The 26161-nt window shown below is 32.0% G+C and overlaps 2 non-coding genes across 2 annotated transcripts; both read left to right on the plus strand.

Annotated features, from left to right (window-relative positions):
• Positions 1–17350: 17350 nt before the first annotated feature.
• Positions 17351–17434, plus strand: TRNAL-UAA (transfer RNA leucine (anticodon UAA)). Its single transcript has one exon. It is a non-coding gene; the product is annotated as a tRNA-Leu (tRNA).
• Positions 17435–19969: 2535 nt separating this feature from the next.
• On the plus strand, positions 19970–20088 carry LOC146530907 (5S ribosomal RNA). Its single transcript, XR_014878870.1, has one exon. It is a non-coding gene; the product is annotated as a 5S ribosomal RNA (ribosomal RNA).
• The last annotated feature ends 6073 nt before the right edge of the window (positions 20089–26161 follow it).

A 26161-nucleotide genomic window follows, 5' to 3' on the forward strand; every position in this document is an offset into this window, starting at 1 on the left:
AATTTCTCTTTTGTTTCACAATAAGAAAGAATTTCGATGGATTCCTAATTTGATGAAGTGAATTGTGGGAGCAATAATTAGTTATTACGTTTTGGGCGTGACTACTACTACTAACGAAGTTTGATATATTATTTCTTATGGAATTGCATATGTAGATGTAGAAAGTAGTTTCTATAGATATAAGAGCAAAGAGAGCCTAGCTAAGTTAAAACACTCTGCTCTCCACTTTCCGCTGATGTATGAAGGCATTGAGAATTGAGTGGAGGCAGTCACTACGCTTTGCCTCGACACCAGAGCGAGCGAGGGCGAGAAAATGAAAATATTAAAGAGCATTTACAGAGTTATGTTCTTTCTATTTGTATATTAAAATTACTTGAAACAGTACTGACGTCGAAAATATAATAAGCAAATAATTGTTATCATATTCTTAAAGCATTTATTTCATTTGTCGAAGAACCATTCTGGTATTATTTTTCTCAAAATCGTGATGTAAAAATATTTCTAAGAAAGGTTTTACTAATAATTTTTGTTCCCGAGCAAATAATATTTACTGGTGGACCTTTCGTCTTATTTAATTTCGAAATCTAATGTTATTTTCTTTTTATCGATTACACGATAAAGACATTAAACAAATGTATCAATTATAGTATCGTTTTTTATCAAAATTTTAATTAGCTACTCCCAAATGTTACTAACAATGATATCAATCACATGCAAGGAGCCCCCTATTGTTCAAGAAATATGCATAAGATCCTTTTTTTTGTTGTAAATTATTCATTTAGTTTTTGTTACCAATATTATAAAAAACGATGAACGAACAAACCGTCAGTATTAGTCAGTCTTGAACGTTTTACCTGATGTTTTGTGTTAGGTCATAGATTCAATGTCTGAATGACACCTTATTTGTAACAATAATTTCCTTTTTATTTTTGGATCTAATTGTTGAGAAACTCCACTTTCCACTTTTCACCGAATTCCGGAGCCGCCACGCTTTGCCTCGACACCAGAGCTCAAGAATGAAAATATTAAATATTTAATTTCCTCGATTGGGAATCAAACTCACAACCTCAAAGCCTCAAAGCTAATATTTATAATATAAAATACAATAAATTAAGAAACAAAAAATAGAACAGTTGTACTATTATAATATTATCTAATGCATCATTTAAACCCGCTTTGATTCTGTGATTTACAACAAAACCCAACATGAAGTCCATGAGACCATAATCATTTGCTTTACAATGACAAAGCCATCCACCCATATCTGTCCAATGATATTAAACATAAAGAAAACAGTGGGGTGTATCAATGTTACCCTTTCATTTTATATCTATCTATTATTGGATTATTAATAGAATGAGTTTCACTATTTTGATAGAATTATAATATTTATTAAGGCTGAGCGTTTGACTGTAAAGGCGATTATTATGGGTTCGATTCTCAATCGGAAATTTGAATTATTATTTTAATTTCCCGCTGTGGTAGAAAACTTCGACAATTAAGGTCCTCTTACTCTATTTTTCCTATTCGAGAAAAGCGCTTGCTTTTTACAAAATTCTTTTCATCATCGTACAAATTGTTGTCTTGTTGTATATGGATCTTAGTTCTTCTTCTTCTTCTTAATGTGCCTCTCCAACTAGTGAAAGCTGGCAGTCAACTTCGCATACTTAGTCCTGTCCCTAGCCAAATGGATGTTAGTTAATGATATACAAATCTAAATAATTATATTATAGTATTACTTACGTTATAAATTAATATTTTCCCTAATTGGCTTTTTTTCTTCTATATAGTTTCTTATATATGACGGCGCGTTGCTATGTATTAGTTTTAATTATACTTTCGCAATTATTACATTTCTATTTTAATTGATTTATGTAATGGATTATATTAGGAGAATATTTAAAATGGAGCGGGTAACCCCGAATAGGGTAGTAGGTGTAGCCACGAGTTATAGCAGATGTCATTGGTTGACAGCTATGGCGTGAGATGTTCACCAATTAACCTATTGGCTCCGTATCTATTATAATTTTGTTAATCTTGTGAGATTTATTGTAAAACTGTTATGTAAACGAGTAATAAGACATTGTAGAATATAAGTGTGACTTTTATTTAAATATCTCTGTTGCTACAACGCCCACAAATGAATAGTAACAGCCAAGACCGCTATGAGGCCCCTTCTGATGCTTCTACATCAGAAGTGGGATTACCAGCAACGAATAAGGAACAAAATACAGAACAGAGTGTTAAAATTTCACAAGATGTGAAAATTGTAAAAAATGTGAAATTGAAAATTTATTTTTGACATGCAGAAACAAAATTTTACGGGAGCCATTAGTATCTGACATTTAAAAATAATGTTACGAAAGTTTAATTATGATGCTGCAGACCACGACGTTCTCACTTGGTGTGAAATATGTTTACAAGAAAAACTTATTTATGACAGTGATTTGATAATTACAATGAGCAAGGCACAAAAAGAGTTAAGAGAGAATTTGCCAAATCCGAGATTGATTGGAATTCGAAATTGGATTGTGAGAGAAAAATCAAATAATAAGAATGTAAATTTTGGAAAGTATTAAAAAAATAAGTTAAGTATTCGTGACAATAAGAATATCACTTCTGATTTAATAAGGAACTCAAGTTCCCCGCAAGTCAACTGAAACCTAGTTAATAAATATTTCGTTAGCATTGGTGGAAATCTTGCCGAGAAGATAAAAAAAATAGGTGTCCTAATATCAGTGGAAAACCACAAATAGATAACATCAAACTGTCGTTCGTTTTACTTGATACTGATGAAATCGAAGCTGTAAGAATTATAAATTCGTTAAAATCTAACTGTGATTTTGGTGTAAGGGGTAACGGATACAAACTATTCTAAAGCTATCTCACGGATAGAATGCAATGCACTTAAATAGAAGAATATACCTTCCTATCAAATATGGCATTCCACAGGGTAGTATATTGGGACCGACCCTATTTTTAATATTTATCAATGACCTGTGTAACTTACCTATAAACTTTGGAACAATTGTGTCTTTTGTTGATGACACCGTTTACTGGTAAAAGGAGAAACCTGGGAACAAGCCTTTTATAATGCTCAGGTACTCAAGGGATCGGCGTCATCTTGGCTTGCTCAATCTAGTTATTCCCGGAATTAAATGGCCACAATTAAAAGATCTGTTCTTAGCTAGATTTGATACTGTTGAGACTCCAGCTGCAAATTTATGGCGAGTACTCAATGGTGGCCCAAGGAGGGACGACTGTTTATCTGCGTATAAGGGGCGCAGCTTATTACACTGTTCAGAAATATTTAGAGGATAAACATTTATGGAAATAATGTCTATTAAATGTCATGCAGGATAGCTGCCAGCTAAGATTACTACCAAATTAATGATGTTATAAATGATAACACGCCTTGGGAATGAAATGCTCGTTCCAGTCTGTTTCGAAGAAATAGAGGACACTCGATTGGTGAAAAGACTACTCCGACTATGAAAGTGTAAAAGCCACTAATAGAATCATTACAGCGATGCTATAACTATGACAAGCAGGGTCACGTACCCAGTGATTGTTGTGGCAATAGTATTTGTAATAGCAATTTCTTATTCACGTTGTGAGATTTCGGATATTATCTCATCTCTACAGTCAAAGGAAGCTGGCGTGCAGATGAAGGTGATTACCCCAACTTGCTTCACGTGTGGTGAATGTGGCCACATCGCAATGCGCTGCATCAGTATGGATACCAAGGCAAGAGATGAACGGGTTGAACGATGGTTGAATGTTTGCTCCATTCAACTACCTATGGATCAGTTCTTAGAGGAATCTGGTGAGAAGTTTTTATTTTGTTTTGGTTCTGTTGCCGAATGCTCTTTAATAAAGTAAGCTCTGTCGAGATAGATAATAAGAAGTCATGGCAAGATGCGCTACCTTTTTTTCAGTTAGCCATTAGCACAGCTATTATGAGTAGGAGAACCAAGGCGAGTCCTTTAGAATTGTTAGTAGTAAAGGTTTCTATGCCTCTAAACTTAATGTAAATAGCCACGGATGAATTTGATTTGAATCTTATTATCGAGCAATCGACACGAGCAAAAGAAGCTAATGCTTCTTCTGAGAAGGTTTAGTTTGATAAACGTAAAGCAAAGTTAAAGAATTAAGTAGGTGATTATGTGCTGTAACCAAACCAAGCTTGACCCAAAATTTTAAAGACTCTTAAAAGAGCCCGTCAGCCCGTAGTAATTGGCTTTCAATTCTAGTAGCACGTAGTAGTGCTGGAGATTGCAAGCAACAAAATAAAGTCAGAATGGGCCGATGACGGCCATGTTAAATAGTTACATACCCTTTTACCCTGTAGTAGCCTGTGTGGCTAAGACAAACAAACAAAGCTAAGACAAACAAAACAAACAAAAAAAAAAAACCAAAAAAAAAAAGAAAAACTAGCCTTTGTGGCAACGACTAGCCCTTGTGGCAACGACTAGACTTTGGGGCAACGACTAGCCTTTGTGGCAACGACTAGCCCTTGTGGCAACGACTAGCCTGTGTGGCGACGAGTGGCCTGTGTGGCGACGAGTAGCCTGTGTGGCGACGAGTGGCCTGTGTGGCGACGAGTGTCCTGTGTGGCAACGAGTAGCCTGTGTGGCAACGAGTAGCCTGTGTGGCGACGAGTAGCCTGTGTGGCGACGAGTAGCCTGTGTGGCGATGAGTAGCCTGTGTGGCAGCAGCTGGCCTGTGTGGCAGCAGCTGGCCTGTGTGGCAGCAGCTGGCCTGTGTGGCAGCAGCTGGCCTGTGTGGCAGCAGCTGGCCTGTGTGGCAGCAGCTGGCCTGTGTGGCAATGGCTGGCCTGTGTGGCAAAAAGTAGCCTGTGTGGCAATGACTGGCCTGTGTGGCAATGACTGGCCTGTGTGGCAATTACTAACCGTTGTGGCAATGACTTGTCTGTGTGACTGTTAGCCTATGTGATATTGAGTAACGGATGTAACATTTGTAAGATTGTTATGTGTGCCTTATACGAAACATTTCGTAGTATTTGAAATACACTTATAAAAATTGTAATCACTATGAGTTCACTGTTACATCCACTAAGGGGAGATATTGTGTGGTCAGGAAGACCGAACGGGACGTATTGCAAAGCACTATGTTTATTGTTCACAGATTGAACCTATGCACACGAGGACGTGTGACGATGCAGGACGGCCGTGACGGCGCGTTGCTATGTATTAGTTTTAATTATACTTTCGCAATTATTACATTTCTATTTTAATTGATTTATGTAATGGATTATATTAGGAGAATATTTAAAATGGAGCGGGTAACCCCGAATAGGGTAGTAGGTGTAGCCACGAGTTATAGCAGATGTCATTGGTTGACAGCTATGGCGTGAGATGTTCACCAATTAACCTATTGGCTCCGTATCTATTATAATTTTGTTAATCTTGTGAGATTTATTGTAAAACTGTTATGTAAACGAGTAATAAGACATTGTAGAATATAAGTGTGACTTTTATTTAAATATCTCTGTTGCTACAACGCCCACAAATGAATAGTAACAGCCAAGACCGCTATGAGGCCCCTTCTGATGCTTCTACATATATATAAAATCGAAAGGTCACTCACTCATCACGAAATCTCAGAAACTACATGTGCTAGGAATCTGAAATTTTGCATAGGAGTTACTTATAGGACGTAGGTGCTCGCTAAGACGGGAATTTGTAATATTCAACTTCTAAGGGGTTGTTTTTGGGGTTGAAAGTTTGTATGAAACTTCGTTACTAATGACATTTGTCTTGTCATTCGTTACTAAATGCTAGGAGTCTCAAATTTTGCATAGACGTCACTAGGACGTAGCCATGGAGACCAGACCAGAATAATAACATAGTTTACGCGGGTGCAACCGCGAGCGGGCCGCTAGTTTTCTATAAAAGACTCGACTATTCTTTGCATGACTCAGTATAATAGATGTAATAAAATACAAAGCTAGTTTTATACTGATTGTCATACGAAAAATAATAGCACTGATGTTTTTTTTAATAATTTATAACATAAAGGTAAGGGGGTCAAATCTCGTAAAATTTCTAATATTTTAAAATATTATTAGTATATTTTAATATATATACTTTTTCTTATTTGTAACTTTGGTGTGCAATAAAGAATATTCTATTCTATTCTAGATTTTCTTCGTTTTCTTGTACTATCGCTACCCAGTATTTATTTAAATTCTCATAATGCCATTATTATATATCTATCTATATATTTACTGAGTTTAGACATTAATATAGAATCCCTGTATAAATATGATTTATCAAGCTATTCCTAGAAGTTGCATACAACGTGTAGTATGCACTATAAATCACAATGCAGTTTATTTGATGCGGACATGCGTGACGATTATTATGCGAACAGCCTGTTTTCTTCGATAACAATATTCATAACAAAAACTGGTTAAGTGCGAGCTGGACTCGCTCATCGAGTGTTCCGTAAGAATTTTAAGATTGTAGGAGGGCGGGAGTTACAACTTATAAGTTATTTTGTACTCAATTTTATGAGTACAAAATGATGTGATGTGAACACGAGATGTGTTGATTACGCACTGAAATTCATATAAAACGCTGTAAAATCTCGCTCCACGCTAGTATCTTTGGATTAGGTAGACTTAAATATTTGATATTAATATCAGCTACTTACTTCAACGGAATCTCGAGATAAACGGTCTTGACAGACCGACTGGCGGACAACAAAATGATCCTATAAGACTTTCATTATGATAGATTCAAAGGTAAAAACCTTTAGAGGTACGGAACCCTAAAAAACAATGTACAAAAGAAATAATTTTTATCTAATTCCCAGTAAATTAACGAAATCAAAACTATTTAATTTCATTTAGATAACATAATACATATTAGTTCCGTTATATAACATTTATAGCCATTGCAATACTGATTTATGAGTAAATAAAATTTTATTAGCATATTCTGTTGGAGGAACAAATTATTATTTTAACAAGTTGTTTTCATATTAAGATCCATACACTATGTAAAAGTATGAATATTTAATTAAATTTAAAGTTAAATATGTATATGTTCTTGCTTAGTTAACTGTATTTTTAGCAGTTTGGAGTTCTTACAGAAGTTTATTTTACACAAATATTGCTGTTACCATATTACAATTATATTATACTCCTATTATTTTCTATGTAAATAAATTTCAATGCAGACGCTGTTTTCGTTGGGAAACCAGTCTTTTTCGTTTACTTTAAATGCGAAGGGAACCTAGTGTTAATGCACTCCGTTCCCATCTTTTTGACGAATTCTTAAAGCCGCACTTTACCTCGACACCAGAGCGAAGAAATGAAAATATAAATTTAAATAAATATTTTAATTCCTCGAGTGGGAATCGAATCCACAACCAGTGGTGTTTGCAGTCACACTTTGTGCCTCTAAGCTGGCCTGGCTCACTGGCCTCTTTAACTGTGTATTTATTTATTTATTTTCTTATTGTTCAATCGGTTGGGATCATACTATCGTTTCAAACCGGTCTTGCTACTGTTAGGCTTTTGAGGATAACTTAAAGGTTACCCACATGGAATATGTAATTTATTTTTTATGTTATTTAATTTATTTTTTTTATTTATATTACCATGGATTTTTATGGATTAACTATGGTCTAACTCGTTATAATTACTTTGATTGAATTCAATTGAATAATTTGATTAAAAGGTTGTCATTTAATCGTTTTATTCTTTCAATATTTAATTAAGTAAATGTTTATTAAATGATATAGACAGAATAAGGTATAAAAAATAGTGTTCTATCTTAAACAATATAAAATTTTGGTCTCTTAGTAGAAAATTAGTATTTACCTTTCGAGGCAATTGTAGGTAATCTAAACTTATGTCGCTATTGTTATAACTTTTATGGTGAATGAGGTCGTCATGGCGCTGGAGCACAAGAGTGTGACTGTAACACGACGGTTGTGGGCTTCATTCCCATTCTTATATAATAATATTTCACTTTTTCGCTCAGGCACTAAGGCAAAAGTTCGGCGTTAAGTTCCGCCAATCAACACGCGATCCCTTGGAATATGGAGAACGGAGTGTCTTAACACTAATATCCGCTACCTACCCTGCTGCTTGCAGGATACAGCGTATATCTGATGATATACATATTAAATTTCTAGCTTCGAAATGAAGATAAGGTAAAGAGGTTGTTCAATATTCAGTAAATAACAGCGCTTCCAAGCGGGTAATAACAATATAGCGCGAGCTACCTCGTTCCTCCTTGCCGAATTACTACTATTACGGAATATCTGGTACTGCAATCACTATTAAATTATATAAATAAGAAATAAGATAAGTTTAGGTTGCTATGGCACAGTAGCACAAATTTGTGACTGTAAATTCGATGGTGGGTTCGATTACCATTCAAGTAAATGCATTATTATTTATTTATATTTTCATTACATATACTCTGGTAACATTGATAAGCACGGGTCTAATATATTTTAATGAACAGTAAGTTGATAACTCACTAAGTATTTATATATATTTTTAGATTCACGCTATATTTCGTATGAAGCAAGGTAGTGAAAGGGAAGTTATTGTTAAGACACTCCGTTCCTCTTTCTTTCCGCCTATTGAGATCTTGGGACTGTGTTAAAACAACGAAGAAATGGAAATAATTAATTTCCCTGAGTGGGAATCAAACCTACACTTCTCGCTGCGTTACGACGACCTCTATAATTTTAATATTCTTCTAATATAGTACTTTTCATCGAGAAAATACATAAAAATATTGGAATCTGTATAAATTGCAAGTGATCACGATACTCTAAGATTAAAATCTTTAATCAACAGCATCGCCCCGAGGGAAAATACAAGTATTGTGGAACAAAAAAGGTTGTTTGTAATAGTGTACTTCATAATATAAATAATATTTGTCCTTCGTAGAAGAAAAACTATCTTTATATTTTAATAAGATTATTTTACTTGTTATATATAATTCTAGAAGTTAAACAGACAGGTTGTGGGCTCGATTCCCACGCGAGGAAACGCATTATTAAATATTTTCATTAGCTCGTTCCAGAATTGAGTGAAAAAGGTTCCCTCTGCCCTACCCTGCTATGTGCGGGATATAGCGTGAAATTAAAAAAATACAATTCATTAACCATATTAATTATTTAATGTAGAATAATTATGTCTATTGCATCGCTAAAACTGCTAACAAAAATAAAATTAATTGAAAACTATTGATATTTAAGAATAAATAGATTTTTTAACTATTATATTATTTTAACATATAGTATAATATATTTATACGTCCATTACAAGACCAAAGAATCTATAGACTATTTATTATTATTATCTTTTATTACAAATAACACAGTTCCATATATAGCAAAAAATAAAAAAAAACTGTGTACTGTAATATTTTTATGACTACTTAGGTTCATTACTCATCTAGTATTTATAGAATTATGAGACCATGGACTCCATACTAATGTCCTGAGGCGCCATACCACGAGAATATCTTTGTGGATACCTTAATGACAAAAAAACGCGTAATTCTTCATATATCATCGATATAAGTATTAAGAAATTCTTCATTTTTTCTTCTTTGTTAATGATATCGAGTTATTATGTTTTGTTTCAAAGTATTTCGTTTTTTATAGCTTCACGCTACGAGTATATCCCGTACATAGCTGGATAGGCAGAAGGAACCTTGGAACCTAGTGTTAAGATTCCATTAAGACATTGCCGTTTGCCACTTTTCGCTGAATTCTCGAGGTATTGCGTGTTGGTTGGCGGAACTCAACGCCGCGCTTTGCCTTGACACCGGAGTGAAGAAATGAATTTTCACTTTTATTATTAATATTTACTTTATTAATAAATACTACCTATAGTGATATAAGAGGAAGGTTTGTATTTATTATACATGTAGTAAAGCCGAAAAGTGTATTATTTAGTGCGGGAGTTAGTACCCACTAATAAAATTATAAATTTTATTTTCAAAATAACAAAGGATATTGAAATTTAGATAAAACTGAAATTATGTAGCCTAGAGATAGGGCGACCTGTTTGAAATTCTGAAATTCAAATTACTTCGAGACTACTTGAGAACACAATCGCGTCTTTTAGGAGAATGGAACTTCGTATACAAAGGACCCTTTTTTAATTTATTCCTATACTGCAAATAAATACTTGCTAGTGTTTGAATGTATAAATAATTTACTTTTTCATATATCAGTATACTAGTACAAAACTAGCTGCAATTCTGTTTGGACATGGTATACTCGTATGTAAGTAATCTCGTGGAAATAAATTTATTGCTACTGCATTTATGCTCCTAGAATAGTACATTTAACATTAAATATGAAATAAGTATACAAAATACTTGTAAAAGAAGATGGCTATGATTTAACAATTATGCAAACCCCGAGGCTTCCTCTCAACTTGATCGAGAACCACTTATTAAGATATCGCGGTCACATCGGCCATTACGCGGTGGAAGGGCTGGTCGGGTAATTTCTCCAGTAATGCCTGCCTTCGGAATTACCGTGACAGTCATCAATAACTTTACCGTTCGCAAGTTCTCCAAAAGACTATCAGCCAATTTAATCTCTATCACAAGATTTATGGGATGATATTCAAAATTCAAAACTGTTGTTATAAGTTATAAATATCCAAAGATAATGAATTAGCGACGGTAAAATTTTTGAAAAATATATAATTACATATATTAGCAATTACTGTATGTGAAAATAATAAAAAATATTATAAAAGTAACTTCGCACGGCCCGATGACCATATATCTACTATATGCAGTATAATAAAATATCCAGAACATCAATCATCCCAAAATTAAACTATAGTTAGGGTAACAATTTCATAGTTGACATGTTGCGTGCTCGCTCCTGTCGGACGGCGTTCAATTTACATCAAATTACATCATATATCATTAACGCATTCTCATAACTTTTTGTTCATCACCCAGCAATAGTATCCTCTTTCTTCTTCATCATAAAGACCAAATTAAATTATGCATCAGCCAGCATCTTCAAGAGAAGCGATTTAAATCGCCGTAAACTAAAACTACAGAAAAAACCCGTGTCCCAGTACAACGGAACCTCAGATGACACTGTGGCGACTTTAATGACATTTTAATAGCACAGCCGTCTGTCGTGAGAGGCAACGTGTAATCAGCGCAAATGATAAGATCCCATTATAGTATACTCCGTTTTTTGTTTAAAATTGAATTGTCATTTCGACGAATTCTTGGATGCTTTCGGTGCGTAATTTAGTTGAGGAATTAATGCATTAGTTAATGGTATGATGAGACTTCCAGATTAGTTCGGAGTTTATAAAGGACAGCTGTACAAAGCCCCTTGCTGCCTGCTGTTGGCCAAAGGCTTTTCTGTAATTGCCTTTATCAAAAGGTCAAACGTGCTCCGCTCGATCTCGGATCGAATCAAATTCTGGTCCAAGTCGAACTACCATCCTATGAAACTAGCGATTTGTTTACAAAAGTAATAAGACGTATAAATTGTTCTCTAAATGACGTATTGTGGGTAGATTTAGGATGGAATGTCATATTAAAGAAAGAGCATTTACTTTTATATCTTTAAAAGTCTGGAGCGATTTCAGGACGTTTTATATTCACTCTGAGTTCCACTTGCTATGCACAGGGCGTCTCCTTAGTATGCAGGACCTGAGACGACACTTATTAGTCACAAAAATTTCCAGAATCCCCCATCTTCCGAATCTCTCGAAGTTTTAAAGTAAAATGTTTCTCCGCTGGTCGCATTAAAAAGTTAGGGCGGTAGGTATCTAATGTTTAATACATACCCGATATTGCTTTGATAAAGCGGTTTAAACAAATCTAAAATTTAAAGCGCGATCGAATGCTAATGCAGGTTAGTTTTGTTGTGTGCAGCCATAAATATTAACTCGGGCAGGGTAAGTGAAAATTTATTTGAAATTCTATTAAACGTTTATATAGTAGAAAGAAAAAATCCGTCGATGGATTGTTAGGAATGAAGATTGTACATGTCGAATCAAAACAAATTATTGAAAGTCTCTCATTCATTGTTCTACGATGACCTACAAGTTTTAAACGTGTCTACAACATCGTTCGTGTTGTTCGTGTGTTCAACAATAACAACACGAAATATTTATTAAATCTTGTCTCTTTGATGTAATAAGAAAAGGAAATGTTTATATGGAACATTATTATTTAAAATCTTGTTCAGATATTAAAATTAGACTATTAAAACGCACTCATCTAGTATATTATAAATTTGAATAATTTACATTATTAATGTATTTGATTGACGTTAAATTATTGATAATATGTTATTTGAATAATTTAACGACTATGTTATCGTTGTTCATGAATATTCTACAGGCCACAGTTATCTTAAAAAATAGACCTTGACTATTTTATTTGCTAAGCATTAAGCTTAAGTTATTGGCAAAAAAAATTGTATATTCTTTCCGTAATTAAATACGATTTTAATTTATTCGTACGTAATATAATGTTTTAAATAGTCAAATATAAGGTTATGAATAAAGAAAATTTATAGCGATTATTCAATATTCATTTTCTTACACATGAAAAGGAAGGAAATATATTGATTTAGTATTATAAATAATGGTATGGTGATATACTGACTAAATTACTTAAAAACTCAATTTTAGTACTTTGGCAATTATAATGAAATACATAGATACTGTAATAGCGAAAAATAATATCACGAGTAACGACATTTCAAATAATATTTTAGGTTTTTATTTAGGTACATAACTGTCATAGAAACAAAATAAACTACGTGTTCAAGGAACACGTTAACCGACAGGTTTGTTAGCTTGGTGCCCATACTTCTGCAGCACCAAGTGCCATTTCCAGTCAATTGTTTTCTACTACAATTTCTCTAGAGTTGCTGGCAGCCACACGTCTCTACCTTTTATAATAATTTTAGCCGATAATGCGAAAAATACGTGCCGTTCGCCGTCTGAACCCTACGCGAGTGGGTCTTTATTGCCACGTCGAATGAAGCCAAATTATAATCTTTCGCAAATTCTTTGATTATTTCGAAAACAATGAACAGCTGCATTGTATTTATTGTGGGTTTTTTTTTACTAGAAACATATATTTATTACAGTTTTAATTATACATAAAAGATTAATAAAATACCAACCTATAGTTTCCATTTTTACTTTATTTGTCATATATTATGGTCACAAAACTTTTGAATTTAGACTGCTTCGTTGGAATAGAACTAATCCTGCACTAGAACTATTTACTAAATTAAAAAAATTAATCAGCTTTACGCTGTATCCTGCACACATCAGGGTAGAGGGAACCTAGTGTTAAGACACTCCGTTCCCCACTTTCCGCCGAATTCGGGAGGCATTACGTGTTTTAAAATAAATATTTCTGGTAGAATTGACTCCTCCTCCTGACACCGGAGCTTCGATCGCCCGATAGTCGTGATAAATGATGATTTTGATAAGTGACTCACAACGCTTCAAAGAAATATCATATTTCAATAGTATCTGCAACCAACCAACTCTATTTCGTATATTAAAGGTTCGTGCAACTTCTGTTCGATGTTCCTTAGGTTATAAATAAAAATTATTATCTCGTTCGAATCTTCCATTTAGACATGTATCAATTTTTTCATTTACTATCTTAGAATTTATTGTTTTTGATAGTTCGATTGTGAAGATATTTTTATATTAATAATAGTTATTGTTGGAGCTGCCTTATGTTTCGTTTTTTTGTTATTTATAGCTCTTATATGTAAATAGGTTTGAGAAATTGATTTCGTTATATTATAATCAAGCGGTAAGCTTCTATGTTTTATTAATAACTTAAATAAATTAATATTTTGCAGGTGGGAGCTGTGGTTTGTTGCTAAGATCAGTATTGCTTGTTTATAGCGACTTCTTTGTTAATGTTAAAGAATTATGAAATGACGTCTTATATATATTTATACTAGCGCCCGCGGCTTCGCCGTAAATAACGTTATAAGACCTACGTCCTATAAGTGACGTCCATGCAAAATTTGAGACTCCTAACATTTGTAGTAACGAAGTTTCATACAAACTTTCAACCCCAAAAATAAACCCTTAGAAGTCGAATATTACAAATTCCCGTCTTAGCGAACACCTACGTCCTATAACTAACTCCTATGCAAAATTTCAGATTCCTAGCACATGTAGTTTCTGAGATTTCGTGATGAGTGAGTGACCTTTCGATTTTATATATATAGATTTAAAAATATATCTGTTTTTGGTTTTTATTTTAAGTGGCATAATAAATCTCATTTTTAGTATTTATTTTGGTAAATTTTGTTTTAATTTAAGCTGCATTATTTCTGAAATATAAATTATGAATTTTATGTCATTGTAGTTATTAAATATATGTAGTATTATATCGGAAAATTATTATTATATATAGTCAATTGAAAGTCAAACAGTCGACTTAGAAACTTTAACAGAACGGTTTGCGTTTACTTAGCTTTAACTCGTATTTGCTTGTTAATTTGTCATTAGTATCTGATGAGTGCCAATATTAACCGACATCGTTCAGTTATAAGCATAGTATGTGTTTAACAAATTTATTAATGTTCAAATGGTATGCTACCGAGATGTTGAGTTTGAGGTTTGATTGTAAATGGGACGATTCTGGGTCCGATTCCCATTTAGGCTAATTAATTATGTTCATTTCTTCACTCCAAAACTTATTCATAAAAAAATAATGATAATATACCTATTAAACTTAATCATAATAATTTTCTTATTTTAGTTTACCTTCTGTTGGTCTATTACAATTTAACATATTGTAATGGAAATTCAATTATTGCATGAGTACTTCGTAAAACGTATTTATTTCAGTAATTACAAAAAATATACTTCGATGCAAGTATAAAAATATCTGACATAAATACGACAGTTAAAGATTCGATTTTCATTTGTGGGAATTAAAAAGAGAATTAAGTTTTAGCACTAGGTCCTCTCTACCTACTCAGCTTATGCATAAATAAGAAATAAAAATATATTACACTTATACAATATACTCCAACTAAAATTAAGAATATTGACAATTACAAACTTAAAAATATTTAAATAGTATATTAAACAAAAAACAAGAATACATACATAAGCATAAAAAAAAGAAATACATGAATGAATTATTTACAATTGAGTCGTTTCGTGGCACTGCATGTGTAATGGCCGTAAAGAGAGCACATCGATCACGCCTTATGCATGAAATATGAATTGTCTTTGTTGTTCTTCTACAATTACATATACTTTAAAATGTCTACAATATCAATAGCTATATTATATTACTAGGGGACCCGGACGCGGCTACGCCTGCTTGAAATATAAGAATATAATTTCTATAGAAATATAATTTCAATCTAGATGAAATGCTAAAAGTGACTATTATATTTATTTTCATAAGGATGAATATCAAAATGACGCGGTAACGAACGCGGTCGCGTAGCGACGACGGTTGTTATTAACATGGCAGAATAAATTGCATGTCAAATTAGAAAGTATTTTAATTTATTGGTATATATGTGTAATGTAATGTTATATAGCCTATAGCATTTCTGAAGAATGCAGCTTTCATACAAAACAAAAACAAAGTAAATCGATCCAGTATATCCAGAGATCTTAGCGTTCAAACAAACAAACAAACAAACAAACAAAGAAACAAACTCTTCCGCTTTATTATATTAGTATAGATAGATAGAATATTAAAGAAAATTCATTTGAAAAAATTTACACAACCGGTGACTGTAATGCGACGGTTGTGGGTTCGATTTCCACGCGAGGAAGTGAAATATTTACTTAAGTTTATATTTCCATTTCTTCGCTCTGGTGTCGAGGTAAAGCGCGGCGTTGAGCGCCACTCAACACGCAATGCCTCCAGCTGTACAGCGTGAAGCTGATTTTTTATTATATAACAATACTCTAGTACATTATTTTCATGTAGTACTTACCATTACAGCAGCGCATGCGCGAAAGTGTCTTAACGGGTAGGACTTTATACACATTTATCTTATTTATGTTAATTTACATAAGAATGTACAGATAATAAACTATATAAAAACCTTCCCTAAAAAATACTGTACCTAATGGTGAAAACCGCATCAAAATCCGTTGGGTGGTTTAGAAGAAAAAGAATTAGAAAGGCCAGACAGAGACGAAGAACGACTTTGTTTTATAAGATATAGGATTCATGAATTGTGTTAAGTAATAATAATTTAGATAATTTTAATATTATAAGACACTGTTTACTATTTTTGCAGCTAAATTCAAGACATTTGTTCCACATTCTATTTTCCCAGAGTGAATAAAAAAGAATTACATGAAATTCTTGCAAACATTTTTTCCTACTAAAGTACCTATATACGCTGATCTTGACATTATGCTAGCTTGTCAATTTTTTCTATAGATGGCATTTAACTGGTTATGACAAGACAACTAAAAATATGCGCATTATTACGGCATATTTCTTCGATAAGGACAACTGAATTAATGTGGCTTTGTTCTGGAACTGGGTCTAAAGAATTTGATAGGTGAGACCTTATGAGACAATACAATGTGATATAGGACAACGTTATTAATAGTCATTATCTGTAAATACTATTAAAACAGGTATTTATTAAAGTGATATAGGAATTAGGAAAAAAAATTGAATATAAGAATTCGTAAAGTAAATATAAAAATAATCTTGTATATTCATTTATTAATTTAGAAAACGTTCTTTAGGTATATCATGGCTGATTTATGCAATTTTAATCTTCCTTCCTTACACAATACCAGGTTAAGTGAAATGTAATATAAAAAACTTGAACGTCCTCGAAAGAGCCTGCATTGAGAGAATAATGAAAAAGTAAAGTAGGTTTTCTGAGATCTTCTCACAATTTATTGTGCTAAGGTTTTAATAGAATATTACATTACATAAAAGAAATGTACTAAATTGTTTGGCTAAGTCTTAAAAAAAATAGTACTTTGTTTTGTAATTAAGCAATATTATTTATTCTTTTTACATCATATTACATAATCTTACTGCTTTAATGATGATTACATATGAAAATTTTTAGAAAAAAAAAAACAAACTGATTTTAGAATTATGCTAACATATACATAAATACTAAAACAAAATTTAATATTTTTTTATAAAATACCTATAAGTATTTTTTTTGTAATTTTTCCTTTTATTTTTATTGACAGTTCTTCTTGTCGAATTTCATAACTGCAGGTCCACAGGAAACACCCGTAGTGTTTTATATAAATGCACTTTTGATTGCCTTAAGTAGCAACATTTTGTATCATGTAGCACACGTCAGGTTGGCCGAGTGGTCTAAGGCGCCAGATTTAAGCTCTGGTTCCCGATTGGGAGCGTGGGTTCGAACCCCACACCTGACATTATAATTATAATTGTTTTATCATTTTTGTTTTTTTTTTTATATTATTATGTCAGCTATCTAAATTAAATAATCTTAAGTTACTTTATAATAATTTTGTTTAAAAAAAAATTAAAACAAAGCAGAAAACTAAACGTTTTTTTTATTATTTTTGCAGAATAAATAGATAGACATCTACAATCCAAGATATTCCATATACTCAATCATTTAAAAATCATTATATTAATGATGTTTAATAAGATTTTTTTAAAAAATGTCTCAATGTTTAGTTTAGTTGCTGTTATGCGTTGATGTACGACTGTCAGCCCGACGGTTGTGGGTTCGATTTCTAATTGGGAGAATGAAATTTTAATATTTCCATTTCCTTGATTGGTATCAACACAAAGTGCGGCGTTTAATTCCGTCACCTTTGGAAAGTGGTACGGAAGTGTACAGAAAACAATAGAGCTTATGAGGCTCGTTTTAGTAGCAGTTTCAATTTAATAGATTTTTTGTAGTAATATCTGGCCTAAAACGATAGAAATATATAAAATTATTTATATAAAAGGCATCTACATACTTGCTTTGTTCATAAAATGAGTAATGCTAGCTTAACCTAAAGTAACAATTCGTACAAACGAAAATTCCCATTACTAAAATATTACAATTACACAAAAACTAAAATTGTGTCTTTAATTAAAAAAATTAAAATACATATAAAAGTACATTTGAGGGATAATATGAACAGTTTGAAACGGCAAATTAAATTCTTTACTTAAGTTCGTAACAGCGTAATTTGCAAATGCTTCTTTTGTTACATTTTCTAGGTCAAAGTGTATTTAAATGAATAGTTTATATTTAAATTAAAACATCACATTTAGTCTACAGTCGCTTTTTACCGTAGTTGTGCAATATAAATGGTTTTTTTTTCTCTGGAGACAAAGAAAATAGTGACAAATTATTTTTATTTTTCATATCTCTGTTTCCTCTACTATATATAAGCAGAATTCAATTTTAATTTACATATCTTATTTACTTTTTAGGGTTCCGTACCAAACGAGTAAAAACAGTTACAGATGGTGTATTTCTCTTTCCGCTATAAAAACAAATACTAAAAACAGAACAAATTAAATATTCAAGAAACTCCTACAAAACAGACATATTTTTAGCCGTTTTTATAGATAATGGTAAGGAACCCTTTATTCCAGTCCAACTCACACTTGGACAGTTTTTATGTGACGATGATATTGCGAGTAAATGACATTATTTATTACCTCGACTAGAAATTGAACCCACAAACGTTACGCTTATAATCACACGCTAAGAAAATAACATCTACATCTACATACATGTCATCTACGCTCCGGCGACAAAATTCTAATATATAATTTAAATACTAGGTAATACGATGCCGTTATAGTACAGTTGGAACGTGTTTGTCTAAAACTTTATACACTGCATACGACGGTGGTTCAAATTCCTCTCAATGAAAAGTGTATATTTAAAATATACAAATGTTTCCGCGGTTAGGTAAAGAAGGGAGTTAGGTTTCGTTAAAATAGAAAAAAAGATATGTAGAATAATGAAAAGTCGCCGTAGCACTGTGTAACGGCCTCTGCAAGGTCGGTAGTTAGGGATTCGATTCCTACTCAGAGGAATTCCAGTTATTTGTGCAGGTTTTACAATCATGCATCTTTTAATTTTTTAATTGTTTCGATTTATAAAAATAAAAAGAAAAATTAACATTAAAAATATCTAATCTATTTGAATATTCACATCTATATTAGTATAATAAAAATATAAACCTATAAACCTATATTTAGATACAAATAGCGTACCTCGGCTAGCAGTACCCGTACATCGCAGCGGGTACGCTTCACGCATCGATTATTTTCCAATTCCAAGCCGACAACCTGCTCGATCTTTTGTCGCCTCGTCACGTCTCCCACTGGACTATTTCCACCTTTATTTTTAAAATGGGAAACGAATTTACAACAAACAAAAGAAAAAACTACTCTGGCACGCGTTAAAATCTTAACAGTTTCTGTTGGAAATGTGTCATTTTCTAAAGAATGTTTTTCTTCAAAAAAAAAACTACATATTACTTTCTCTGTAGTTTGTGTTGAACTAAGTCAGTACATTAACTGTTTATAATTATTTTTATTTATTTTGCAAAATATAATATATTTGTTCCATATGAAAAATAGTTGGGTATTATTTAGTGATATTCAGTATTTAAATAGATATTTCACTTAAATGATAATAATTATAAAAATAATACCTGTATCATATATTTACATTAGAATAATTTGAATAATTAATTGTTGCCAATCGTAACGCAAGTAATACGACTATAAGCGCTATAGGTTGTGGGTTCGATTTACACTCAAAGAAATGATATTTTCATTTCTTCGCTGTGGTAACGAGATAAAACGCGGCGTTAAGTTCCGCCACACAGCGTGCATTGCCTTCAGGTGTACTCGGAAAATAGAAAGAAGAAGAAGAGTTTTAAAAAATATATTTTATGATAATGAAGTTATATTTAATATTCGCTTTCGCCAACGTCCATACCACGTTGAACACACCGGTTCTCGTCCGATCACCGAAGTTAAGCAACGTCGGGCGCGGTCAGTACTTGGATGGGTGACCGCCTGGGAACACCGCGTGCCGTTGGCTTTTTTTACTTATTTCAATTTTTTTTTGAAAATACCCACATTAGTTAAAATTAATAATGACTAGGACGTTTCTTAATTAAATACCTTATAAAAACATAATTATATAGATAGATTGTATTTTCTTTTTTAACTTCACGCTGTATCCCACTGCTAGGACTCTTAACACTAAATTCCCTATCCCTCTTCCTACATATTTATTATATTGTAAAAAAAAATAACATTAGTGTCAGTTTTATATAAATAAAAAAATATCACATATACTCGCTTCCTGTACGTAGCAGCTTCGTTTATTTTATTTTCCTACTGCATTGTCAGGATTCAATAAAAAGAAAAACAAATTGTGTCGAGCGTATAATTGCATCTACATATACACATATATGTAAACGTATGGAATTTTTGAATCCGATTTACTAATGAAACAAATTGACGAGAGCTACATGGACATTGTAAAGCTTAATTTAAGTAATCATTTTAGTATAGGATTTCTATAGGTATAGGACACATCTATCCCTCATAGCTTTTTGTGACAAAATCAATATGGATTTTACAAATATTTATATTTTTTATAGAATAGATTCTAACTCGATGAAATTAAGTATTTAATATTTTCATTTTTCTCGCTCTGGTAATGAGACAAAGCGCGGCGTTGAAATCCGCCACTCAACACACAATACCAACAAAATTCCGCACAAAGTGGGGAACGGAAGTGTTTTAATGAGAACTTATTTGAGAGATGAGAACTTACTCAAATATTTCAAATACAAAAATTTTAAAGTGATATAAAAGCTATTGTTTAAAAATATTACTTTTCATAAAGTAAAATTGTTTAAAAATAACTTAGACTGGCATACTAATAAATACTTATAAGCTTTCCACCATATACCTAAGTTTATCAGTAATCTCATTAATATTTAATTTATTTATATGTTGCTTCTATTTCACGTCCGGAGGCAGTGCGTGGTGTGCAACATCGAGACCACTACTTTTAAAACAATATTCCTTTAGGCTGCCTGTGAGACCAAACAATTTTGTTTGTTCTAGTATTTTTAAGCTAAAACTTTTATATGAATATATGTAACAAAATCAACACAATAAAAAAAACTACTAAGAATATTTTTTTGTCTGTCTGTAGTTTGTGTCTCAATTAGGCAAATAACAACGGGAGAGGATGTAATCAATAAAATAATTTATATATATTTAATATATCTAAAATATTAGATTGAAAATCTTAAATTTTGTTTAATTTATAAAATAATTTTGCATTTTTTAAAGTAATATTATTAAACTAGGTAGATAGCTAGTTCATACAAATTTATAAAATAAATCTACTATTTAAGTGAAGCTTCATATCACTTTACACGAAAATTATATTATTACCATAAGAAACATTTTATAATATCTTTACAGTTGATGTAATTTTTTTAAATTTTAATATAAACATACAATGAAAACACAAACTTTTTCCTACCAACTTCTTTAATAACAATAAAATATTGCAATCAATTAATTTCAATTAATCAACCTAAATCAAAGACAGACACTAAGTTTTGATTTCCAATTAAGTGTTCTTAATGAAAACGTTTAAAGCTCACAATTAAGCTATTCGATGGTCACTCGCGAAATCCTCACTAATACCCCCTCTGTCCCTAATCCCGCTCCGTATCTAGAACTACCGGAATATCCCGTATAACATAGTTTGTGAGTCGGATTACTTTATGTACATAAACTTTGTAATATTTAGGTCATGCCTCACTATATTGAACTAAAGTTCGACACATTATCTAATATCTATACATCGCTGGCTTAACAGTATTAAGGGAGTATTGACAATATTATTGGAAATCTAATGTACTGTCAAAGTATGTAAATGTTTAAGCTTTACGTTTATTTCAGTGTAAGTAGAGAAAACTTATTATTAAGTCATTCCGTTCTTCATTTTCCACCAAATTCAATAAATGTTGAGGGACTGCTTTAAGCAGTCGGCACTCCAGTTCTGAAAAGCTAACAAACATCTTCAATTCCGTGATCCAGCACGGCAAGACCCTGGAAACGTGAAGCAACAGTCAAACAGTGACATGTTACTGATCTTTAAGAGGGAGTCCGAACTCTCTTAAAGAACTACAGTCCGAACTCACTCCTGAGTCACGTATTTAAATTGATCTCCAGAGTTCTGACGAATCATCCCGCCAGTAGATTTGACGAGTTCCATCCGCCAGGAACCAGGTTTTAATCAGGCTACAGTATCGTGTACATACACAGCCATACTACAGATACGGCAGATTGGACAGAAAACTGAAAAATAAATTCGCTGTGTATTGCTTTCGTGGGCTACAAAGTAGCCTTCAATTCTATCAAAACTGATCGAATAACTCAGCTAGGTTCCAGCCCAGGCTGAATTCTTCGATCAGAGGTGGATCTGGATCAAAGATGGATCTTTGACTGAATGTGGAAAGCGAAGGATTGGGAGTACCCTAGGAGAGGCTTATTTGCAGCAATGGACTCATACAGGCTGATTGATTAAGTGTCGGACCTCTATGAAAAATCCTCTGAGTAGCAATCAAATCCACACCCACCAAATTATATATCAGATAGAGCCATACATCTAAAGTATTTGGAATTCAAATAATAACTAACTTAATTCAAAACATAACAGCAAAAAGCTACGAATATTATAGAACTGCACAAAACCCAGTTTTTGTCCAACAGAATTGTTCCATTACGAATTCATAATTAGTATAAAGTTACACATCAATCAACGTAATAAGCAATTCAAATCGCGTTAATCCCATCACCGCGATGCATAATGTATTTATCGAGTTTCAGAGATACCTAATGTATGTATGTATGTATATTAATATATAATATAATATGTTTGTCTGTTTACTATGTAATCTATTGAAGTTGTTTAAACAGCTTCTGTTGCGTTTTGCCAATTATAAAGAGTGTATTACTTCACTTAGGTTCCACTTTAATAGTACCTATTTTAATTTTTATTTTAAATAAATAAAATTAGTTATTAAATATATCTTTCTGATCACTCGAAGAAATTTAATATTTATTTAAATTTTGATTTTTATTTCTTCGCTCTGGTGTCGAGGCAAAGCGCGAAGTTGAATTCCGTTACTCAACACACAATGGTTGCATAATTCAGTGGAAAGTGGGGAACGAAAGTGTCTTAACTAAATGGGAACGGAGTGTTTTAATACTAGGCTTCCAGTTTTCCTCTGCTATATGCCGAATAAAGCAGGAAATTAAAAAAATATATATTATTCCGTTGTAGATGCTGAAACCTACTTCCATAACTAAAACATATAATAATTAATTCTGATATTAACATATATATAACGAGGATTATAATTCAGCAATAACTTTAATTTATCTACAGACCTAATTTCATCAAATATGTTAATTAAGTAGTATATCAATATTGGCGTTTAATCAAGTATCTGTAATTTGTTATATTATGTGTAGAACTAAATTAGTTATTCGTATTTACATCAAAATAAATATTAATTTTAAATGAAGGATATTTGTTTTCCTAAATAAAATAATTAACCGGATGAGGCATAGGCAAGTTATTTTTCAACTTTAGTGTTATATTATAACTAAATTATACAGAATTTTTAGGTAGGTACTCGTAAATTGTAGCCTATGCGTTATGAAAGTTTCGTCGAAATCATCACACACAAGAACAGACATCTCTCGTCGCAAAATAGATAGACATAGAATTTTTTTATTTGAAATTTAACTATTTACTTAGTCTTCTTTAGACCAATCCATCGTGCGAAATAATTTTTAGTTAGCAGTAACTGAAATCTTCGTTATTCTAGGTACTCCGTGACATACAGAAAATATGGACTTCAGGTTCTATTCTAATTGTGAGTCCAAAATACATTAAAAGGCTTATGAAAAATGATGAATCATGAATATTGGCGCTTATCTGATATTCACAATTAAAATAAAAACATTTTTCAGTGATTTGATATATTAGAGATTTAGGCAAAAAATACATGTTTTCGATTGGGCTTCGGTAGAAAAAAAAAATTAAAATCGACCCATCCTACTATACACATTCAAAGGACATCCAGATTCCAAAACAAAAATATTGTTTATAATAAATTTAAATTCTCCAAACCAAATCTAAATATAACAATATTTTCTACACCACAATATCAAAAGCCATGGCAAGAGCAAATCCTATATTAGCAGAGAGACAGAATGTTAGTTAGTGCGTAGGCAATGGCCTATAAATCACCATAGGCGCAACTGATTCAGATTATGGAAGCTGTATATACCGAAGTCTAAGGGTTTTAGATGCTTGCATTGTATTACTTATTTTATGAGGGTTAATAAACGAAGTGTTTTATATATTTATGGGTATCGAACGTTGTTTTATTTCATACTAGGGACTCAAACGGCTTCGCCCGCTTAAATTTATTTTTGTATTATATTATAGCTTATTAATAATATTTAAGAAAAATAATAATAAAAAGTATCGTATGTTCTTTCTAATATCTCTAAAAATATGTGAACAAAGTTTCATGATAATCAGTTCAGTAGGTTTGGCGTGAAAGCGTAACAAACAAATTTACATTCACATTTGTAATGTTAGTCTGATTCTAAAAAAATCTATTATAGTAGTTATATTTAAAACTCATAAAAGGAAAATTTTGTAATAATTCTCTTAATGTATTGGATTTTCTTTACATTAATTTTGATAACGTTACTTTTAATTAATAATTGGAAATATTAGATTTATATATAAATACAATATTAAAATTTTAGAACGGAAACTATAAACCGCGTTGAATTTAAATTTATAGTTTACTACATTCAGTCTCCAGTATCTTTATAGAAAGATTGATTATACAGTATAGGTAAAAAGCATAAAACGATACCGTGCTGGACCGGCACAGGACGCCTCGGGCCATTCAGATACAAAATTATTAAGAAAATTAAAATAAATGATCTACCGTATACTGGTTTACAGATATGCCAATTATTGATACCTAGGAATAACTGGCTGAGATCAGAATAACATGAAACGTTTTCTTTTTTTTTATTTTATATTTTTTTATGTTTGTATTGTATCATAAATTAAAATTATTTTTGTTTTCGAATGAATCTTTCATTGAATGACCAAAATTGTTATTTTTGTAGATAATAGAAATATGTTATTACAATTGTGGGTTCTATTTCGATTCGGGGACAATGAATTATTTTCATATTTTCATTCTAGATAAAAAGTGACTTAAATTCAAGGGAAAGGAGTGTCTTGACTCTATATACAGTACACATACATACGTTTTAGTGTCATACTCTGTTTCTTAATACATTAGAAATAAAATAAGGCAGTAGAATATAATATATTTGCCATTTCTAGAATATTGCTTAGTCTAAAATTGACACGATCGACTTGGAATAGTGAAAAATACGTGGGCAGGATGAGATGTAAATCGCGATTTAGTTATGTGTTTTATCGATATTTCTATCTTTGCTTTTGGCGCTAATGATAATTGATTCCAATTTATATTTAAATATTTATGGGGTATGCTTAGATAGTAATGGAAATAATGTTACATTTACAAAGAAAGCAGCACTTTATTACTTTAAGGTTATTATTAAGTAATGTTTCCCCCACGGCTCCTCTCGTGTCTATTTCATAAAAAATATATTTTATGTTACTTACATATAATAAAAGATTATAATTTTAAAATATTGTTACGTAAACGTAAAAGGTAGTGGGTTCGATTCCCACAGCGTGGAGACAATCAACACAACGTCTCCAGAATTCGGTAGAAAATAGAAATTAGGGTGTAGAGTGTCTTAACACTCGGTTTTCTCTGTCTACCCGGTATATGCGGGATACACCGTGAAGCTAAATAAAAAATTAATTGGAAAAATCGATTTCTCCGTCATTTGCTAATTCGTAGATTTAAGTTAAATAATCCTAATCAAAGATGCTTAAAATACAATGGAACCTTAACATCGTGTGCGTTCTTTTTAAGGATTAAAAGACCACCGTTTCACCAAAAAGTGTATTCATAAGTAGTTAATTCAATTCTACATTCAAT

Source organism: Heliconius melpomene, chromosome 16 (genome assembly GCF_056956725.1).
Source record: "Heliconius melpomene rosina isolate 202511_hmr_F chromosome 16, ASM5695672v1, whole genome shotgun sequence".
NCBI classification, from domain to species: Eukaryota; Metazoa; Arthropoda; class Insecta; order Lepidoptera; family Nymphalidae; genus Heliconius; species Heliconius melpomene.